The sequence below is a fragment of the Salvelinus fontinalis genome, chromosome 22 (assembly GCF_029448725.1).
Source record: "Salvelinus fontinalis isolate EN_2023a chromosome 22, ASM2944872v1, whole genome shotgun sequence".
Lineage (NCBI taxonomy): Eukaryota > Metazoa > Chordata > Actinopteri > Salmoniformes > Salmonidae > Salvelinus > Salvelinus fontinalis.
This window is the reverse complement of record NC_074686.1, coordinates 39,403,536-39,410,197: the sequence shown is the minus strand read 5'-3', so window position 1 is coordinate 39,410,197 and position 6,662 is coordinate 39,403,536.

The following is a 6,662-nucleotide window of genomic DNA, read 5'->3' as shown; positions in this document are numbered from 1 at the left end:
CGAACAGTCATATATAGTCATTAAACATGGTTTTAACCCTAACAGTCATACATAGTCATTGAAAATGGTTTTAACCCTAACATTCATGCATAGACATTGACAATGGTGTCATTAGACTGACTGCAGTATGTAGAGAGTTCACAGAGAAACTAAGTCAGTAAAGAATAGGGGGTGATTTGACACAAAGACTAAGTATGTAAATGGTTCTATACTATATCACTTCTTCCCAAACGGGCCTACACGGCCGACACAGCCGACACGGGCCGTCACGGGCCGAAACAGCCGACACAACCGACACAGACGACACGGGCCGAAACAGCCGACACGGGCCGTCACGGGCCGAAACAGCCTACACAGCCAACACGGCCGACACGGGCCAACACAGACGACACGGGCCGAAACAGACGACACGGGCCTACACAGCCGACACGGCCGACACGGCCGACACGAGCCGACACAACCGACACGGGCCGACACGGGCCGACACAGCCGACACGGGCCGAAACAGCCGACACGGGCCGAAACAGCCGACACGGGCCGAAACAGCCTACACGGGCCGAAACAGCCGACACGGGCCGAAACAGCCGACACAGCCTACACGGGCCGAAACAGCCGACACGGGCCGAAACAGCCGACACAGGCCGACACAGACGACACAGACGCTGGTCTGGGCGGGGTGTCTATTGATCTATTGCGCCTGTGTGAGGTGTTGTGGCTGAGGTTGAGGGTGATGTCTTTTAGGGTCCGGGCGAAGGTGGGCACTGCTGCCTTGTATAGGTGGACCTGGTCGTTAAGGGCTGTTCAAGTCCAGGGTGGAGTGGTGGGCCAGGTCGACATTTGGTTTTTCAGGCACAGTCACGAGAATACTGGCATTTACCCGCTGTATGGTAGCAAGGTGGACCCTCACTGAAATGAAGGATAAACTCACCCAGCTGGAGCTAAGAGAACAGCAGGTAAACACTCTCCAGTCAGCACACAAAAGTTGTCCAGCTCAGGAACACCCCCTCAACCAGACCCGGAGAGCAGGAGGTGGGAGAGAGACATGTCTGCATTTTGGACTGTGCTGAGACAACATCAACAGGAGACAGAGCCGGAGAAGAACAAAACGCTAGAGGAGAAGGTGAGAACGATGACGTGTGACAGAGAACAAGCCACTAGAGAGCTGGCCACCCCCGCAGAGAAGCAGGTAGTACAGCCCACTAGAGAGCTGGCCACCCCCGCAGACAAGCAGGTAGTACAGCCCACTAGAGAGCTGGCCACCCCCGCAGAGAAACAGGTAGTACAGCCCACTAGAGAGCTGGCCACCCCCGCAGAGAAGCAAGCAGAACAGCCCACTAGAGAGCTGGCCACCCCCGCAGAGAAGCAGGTAGTACAGCCCACTAGAGAGCTGGCCACCCCCGCAGAGAAGCAGGTAGTACAGCCCACTAGAGAGCTGGCCACCCCCGCAGGGAAGCAGGTAGTACAGCCCACTAGAGATCTGGCCACCCCCGCAGAGAAGCAGGCAGAACAGCCCACTAGAGAGCTGGCCACCCCCGCAGAGAAGCAGGCAGAACAAGCCACTAGAGAGCTGGCCACCCCCGCAGAGAAGCAGGCTGTACAGCCCACTAGAGAGCTGGCCACCCCCGCAGAGAAGCAGGCAGTACAGCCCACTAGAGAGCTGGCCACCCCCGCAGAGAAGCAGGTAGTACAGCCCACTAGAGAGCTGGCCACCCCCGCAGTGAAGCAGGCAGAACAGCCCACTAGAGAGCTGGCCACCCCCGCAGAGAAGCAGGCAGAACAAGCCACTAGAGAGCTGGCCACCCCCGCAGAGAAGCAGGCAGTACAGCCCACTAGAGAGCTGGCCACCCCCGCAGAGAAGCAGGTAGTACAGCCCACTAGAGATCTGGCCACCCCCGCAGAGAAGCAAGCAGAACAGCCCACTAGAGAGCTGGCCACCCCCGCAGAGAAGCAGGTAGTACAGCCCACTAGAGAGCTGGCCACCCCCGCAGAGAAGCAGGTAGTACAGCCCACTAGAGAGCTGGCCACCCCCGCAGGGAAGCAGGTAGTACAGCCCACTAGAGATCTGGCCACCCCCGCAGAGAAGCAGGCAGAACAGCCCACTAGAGAGCTGGCCACCCCCGCAGAGAAGCAGGCAGAACAAGCCACTAGAGAGCTGGCCACCCCCGCAGAGAAGCAGGCTGTACAGCCCACTAGAGAGCTGGCCACCCCCGCAGAGAAGCAGGCAGTACAGCCCACTAGAGAGCTGGCCACCCCCGCAGAGAAGCAGGTAGTACAGCCCACTAGAGAGCTGGCCACCCCCGCAGTGAAGCAGGCAGAACAGCCCACTAGAGAGCTGGCCACCCCCGCAGAGAAGCAGGCAGAACAAGCCACTAGAGAGCTGGCCACCCCCGCAGAGAAGCAGGCAGTACAGCCCACTAGAGAGCTGGCCACCCCCGCAGAGAAGCAGGTAGTACAGCCCACTAGAGATCTGGCCACCCCCGCAGGGAAGCAGGCAGTACAGCCCACTAGAGAGCTGGCCACCCCCGCAGAGAAGCAGGCAGTACAGCCCACTAGAGAGCTGGCCACCCCCGCAGAGAAGCAGGCAGTACAGCCCACTAGAGAGCTGGCCACCCCCGCAGAGAAGCAGGCAGTACAGCCCACTAGAGAGCTGGCCACCCCCGCAGAGAAGCAGGCAGTACAGCCCACCTCCGACCCTGATCATAACCTGGTCACTTTAATAATGTTTACATACTGCTTTACTCATCTCATATATATCTATACTGTATTCTATTCTACTGTATTTAGTCAATGCCACTCCGACATTGATCGTTCTAATATTTATATATTTCTTAATTCCATTATTTTACTTTTAGGTTGTGTGTAATGTTGTGAATGGTTAGATATTACTGTACCTGTTGGAGCTAGGAACATAAGCATTTCACTACACCCACAATAATATCTGATAAATATGTGTATGTGACGAATAACATTTGATTGTATAACTAGAATGAGATTCACTTTTTGTGATCTCTCTCTCCCTCTCTCTGCTCTGATAGACAAGATCCTGCAACTCTCATCTCTCCGGCAGTTGCATTTCATCATTTATTCCCTTTTAGAATCGAAGCGAAAGGTTCTGAAGGAATGTAAATACAATTCGCCAAAAGTATATAATTACTGCTGTCTGTTCAGAAATAAATACAATAATTCAGAGTAGTTTAGCTGTGGATTATTGCCCAATAACAAGGAATAGGCTAGCTGTGGATTGTAGCCCAATAAGGAATAGCCTAGCTGTGGATTGTAGCCCAATAAGGAATAGCCTAGCTGTGGATTGTAGCCCAATAAGGAATAGGCTAGCTGTGGATTGTAGCCCAATAAGGAATAGCCTAGCTGTGGATTGTAGCCCAATAACAAGGAATAGCCTAGCTGTGGATTATTGCCCAATAACAAGGAATAGGCTAGCTGTGGATTGTAGCCCAATAAGGAATAGGCTAGCTGTGGATTGTAGCCCAATAAGGAATAGGCTAGCTGTGGATTGTAGCCCAATATGGAATAGCCTAGCTGTGGATTGTAGCCCAATAAGGAATAGCCTAGCTGTGGATTGTAGCCCAATAAGGAATAGGCTAGCTGTGGATTGTAGCCCAATAAGGAATAGGCTAGCTGTGGATTGTAGCCCAATAAGGAATAGCCTAGCTGTGGATTGTAGCCCAATAAGGAATAGCCTAGCTGTGGATTGTAGCCCAATAAGGAATAGCCTAGCTGTGGATTGTAGCCCAATAAGGAATAGCCTAGCTGTGGATTGTAGCCCAATAAGGAATAGCCTAGCTGTGGATTGTAGCCCAATAAGGAATAGCCTAGCTGTGGATTGTAGCCCAATAAGGAATAGCCTAGCTGTGGATTGTAGCCCAATAAGGAATAGCCTAGCTGTGGATTGTAGCCCAATAAGGAATAGCCTAGCTGTGGATTGTAGCCCAATAAGGAATAGCCTAGCTGTGGATTGTAGCCCAATAAGGAATAGCCTACAGTCGGGAACACGCAAATCTGACAGTGAAAAAAAACAGCATGCAGGCAAAACAGGCCTTTCACAATCTTTCAAATACAATCGAGGGAAAACACTGATCGGAAAGCAAATGGCTCCTGCTGAAAAGACTATGCTGCAAGTTAACAAAATATTTGATCATCTTCCAAATATAGAGAGAGGCTTTTGGCATGAGCGCATTAGCCATCACCAGCGAGTCAGCTGCACATCATTGGGTGAATCAGTGAAACTGGAAAGCATTTTTAGGACTATAATTTCCTCCTCATATTGTAGCCTACAATATGTCTCCACAAACCTAGGCCTATAGGCTATTGATGGATATAAGACCAGGTCGTTTTTATTGCCCTCAGATTCTCAGTGTTAAAGTAGCCTGCCATTTCGATCCTTTCTGTGGTATTAAAAGATATTCTGCTAAAGTCTCCAGCCATGTAAAATGTCATAGAATGTCATGAAATGCGTTTCTAAAAAAGCTAAATTTTACCCAGACCCGAGGCTACTAAAAATGTTTCCACTATATGTGCAACTTCTGTAAGTACCTCTACGCTACTTTTTTCTCATGTCTTCCAGTACCTCTGTACTCCCCAGGTACCCCCTCTTGCGCTCACTATTGTTCCTGCACCTCCCGATGTCCATTTTAAGCACCGCTGATACCTTTAAAACACGTGACCTCATAATGGTCCTCGGGATCTCCTCGTGGTATTTTTGTGCATTCAAATCACCAATTGTTAAAATGCAATTGTTTTTGTTGTCTTTGTTATGTCTGCCCCATACCATAACCCCACCGCCACCACGGGACACTGTTCACAATGCTGACATCGGCAAATTCTCTAAAATGACGTTGAAGACAGTTTACGGTAGAGAAGTGAACCTTCAGTTCCAACAGCTCACGTGGACATTTCTGCAGTCGGTGTGCCAATTGCACCCTTTCTCAAAACCGGAGACATCTGTGGTCATTATGTTGCGTGACAAAACTACAGATTTTAGAGTGGTCTTGTATTGTCCCCAGCCAATCTGTGCGTGGCAGTAATGATTGATTTTGATTTGAGGTGGATTTTCTTGTGATCACAAAACGACTTATTTTGCTCAAATAGAGAGAGCATTAAATTGTGTTTTCTTTGACAAGATGGGCCTGGCTGAGAATAGAACATAATTTTTTCTGCCAGAGTGTGCCGATGTTTACCCCAATTTTCTGGATTATTTTTTTGTGACCAGAATAAAGCGACATATTTTACTCACCTAGAGATTAATTTAAATGGTGTTTCTTTGAAAAGAGGAGGTCTGTGTGACATGAAAAATACATGAAGGGAAAATATCCATAGACAGAGGAATATCTTTCTGCACATCTCTTTAGTTGCAATGGTAGCTTCCATGGTTAACACAAACACAGGACATTAAATGCTACCCGATTTGACTCAGTAGAGTAACATGAGTAGTCCTACAGTATCACAGCCAGGTGGAACAGGTGTGTGCTATTGATTATTCTCTAACCCCCAAGTGTATGTGGTCTACTATGGTCTGATCTTAGACATCACTAACCCTCATCTTTTCTCTGTCTCCCCTTTTCGGAGGGCCTGAGGCGCTTGGACCGCGACTGAGGACATCCTGGCCTGACACCTGGACGTGCCTGGTCCAATCCCATCTGGCCCCCCTACCTGCCACATGCCAGTTACTTGCTGTGAAGAGTTAAAGCTGCAATATGTTACTTTTTGGGTGACCTGACGAAATTAACATAGAAATGTGGGTTATAGATCTGTCATTTTCATTGAAAACAAGTCTAAGAAGCGGTAGATATGTTCTATGTACGCTATTTCTATGCTTCCCGTTCCTTAAAATGTTGTTTATGCGTCTTTTACTTTCGGTTTTGTTCACCAGCTTCAAACAGCTGAAAGTAAAAAAAAATTGTTATGGAAAACATATTTCACATTAGTTTAGATGGTACAATGATTCTCTAAACTACTTGTTTTTGTCATAAACTGAAATTAGTCGGAACTAAAAAAAAATAAAAACGTAGCAACCAGGAAATGGCGGAGCGATTTCTGCACTGTGCATCTTCAACTAGTGACTTTCAGCATATAGAGAAGGGCACTCAACTTGTACTGCAAATCAAATCAATGTTTGTGTGTCACGTGCGCCGAATACAACAGGAGTAGACCTTACAGTGAAATGCTTACTTACAGGACCTAATCAACAGTGCAATTTTTAAGTAAATAAATAGGTATTAGGTGAACAATAGATAAGTAAAGAAATAAAAAAGACAGTGAAAAATAACAGTAGCGAAGCTATATACAGTAGCGAGGCTATAACAGTAGCGAGGCTACATACAGGCACCGGTTAATCAGGCTAATTGAGGTAGTATGTACATGTAGATATGGTTAAAGTGACTATGCATATATGATGAACAGAGAGTAGCAGTAGCGTAAAAGAGGGGTTGGCGGGTGGTGGGACACAATGCAGATAGTCCGGGTAACCAATGTGCGGGGGCACCGGTTAGTCGGGCTAATTGAGGTAGTATGTACAGTTGAAGTCGGAAGTTTACATACACTTAGGTTGGAGAAATTAAAACTTGTTTTTCAACCACTCCACAAATATCTTGTTAAAAAACTATAGTTGTGGCAAGTCGGTTAGGACATCTACTTTGTTCATGACA